Raw genomic sequence first — 1,396 nt, 5'->3', positions numbered from 1 at the left:
AATCGATTCATCTCATTGAGGGTCTTCCTCTCTTGAGCTGTCCCTCCACCTTCCCAAGCATTATGTCCCTCTCCAAGGACGGGTCCCTCCTTGAAACATGCCCCAAGTAAGTCAGACAGATTCAGAATCCTTGCCTCCAAGGAACAGCTTGTTTTACCCTCTCTAGGATGAGCCTGTTTGTTCTCCTAGCAGTCCGTGGTATATTCAATACTCTTCTCCAGAACCACAACTCAAAGGCATTAATTCTCCTTCTATCATCCCTGACACATAGCAAGTAATTGGCAAGACTGTGGCCTGAATCAGGCGCATCTTAGTTTTTAGACTGACATCGTTGCTCTTCAGTACTTTGGAGAGGTCTCTGACAGCAGATTTTTCCCAATGCAATTCATCTTTTGATTTTTGTTGGTATAAAGAGTATTGATTGTGGAGCCAAGCAAACTGAAGCTGTTAACAATCTCAATTTCTTCACTGTCTATTATAATGTTGCCAGTCGGCCCAGTGGTGAGAATCTTTGTTTTCTTGATGTTGAGCTTCAATCTCTCACTGCTGTGACATTCGTTCTGACTCAGTGACTGTCTTTTATGTTTCTGGGATTGTCAGTGTTTGCAGGAATAGGTTGCACATCTCTCTCCCACAGAGCATCTGGATTCAAGCTGCCAACCTTTCGGTTATCAGCCTTATACATTTCATACCATACCATGAAGGTTCCTTAAAGATCTATATTAGGTGCAGAAAATCAAGATCTAAAATTTTATATTTCTGAGTGTCTTCCACCTAAAGCAGGAACATTTCTTTTTTAGTGTTATTATTATTTTATTATTATTAACAGAAGTTTACAGAAAAGTTGGATTTTTCATTCATTAATTGTTGCACATTTTCTTCCCTACCCTGACCCAGTTCACTTTTTTAAAAAAAAAGACAGAGAGAGAGAGAGATGTTCATTCATTGTTGCATAATTTCCTCTATGCATTTCTTATTCAGGACTGTTGTCGAAAGAGGAATATTTCTTGTATGGGATGAGGTCCTAGCAGGAAACATGACATATTCAAGGAGCTGAAGAGGAGAAAGTTTACTTTCAAAGAAGTCCTTTAAGATGTGAAAAAGGTGGAGGGAATGATGTGGACTGTCAGCAGTGGGGTCTAGGCCAATCACATACCTCTGGAGGACTGGAAGGAGAAGGGCAATGAGCTGATTGGCTAGGGTGTGCTCCAGCCAGGGAAGAGGAGGGGGAACCTGAACTCTCTCCTGCTCTGCCCAAGCCTATTGTGTGGGTCCTCCCATTAGCCAAGCCTACGGGGTTGTGGTACTAGGGATATTGTAGCTAATGTTAGATGGATCTTAGCTGAAAGCAGGGAATACCAGAGGAATGTATTTCATCAATGTGTTTCACTGATTA

At 41.7% G+C, this 1,396-nt stretch overlaps 1 protein-coding gene across 1 annotated transcript in view; it reads left to right on the top strand.

Moving 5' to 3' along the window:
* The window catches only part of GABBR2 (gamma-aminobutyric acid (GABA) B receptor, 2), a 518,990-nt gene that overhangs the window by 255,509 nt on the left and 262,085 nt on the right, over positions 1–1,396 (top strand). The gene's annotated exons all lie outside the window — the stretch shown is intronic.

Source organism: Elephantulus edwardii, unplaced genomic scaffold (genome assembly GCF_000299155.1).
Source record: "Elephantulus edwardii isolate Elephantulus edwardi_28Jun2011 unplaced genomic scaffold, EleEdw1.0 scaffold00052, whole genome shotgun sequence".
NCBI classification, from domain to species: domain Eukaryota; kingdom Metazoa; phylum Chordata; class Mammalia; order Macroscelidea; family Macroscelididae; genus Elephantulus; species Elephantulus edwardii.
This window is presented reverse-complemented; position numbering and strand designations above follow the sequence as displayed.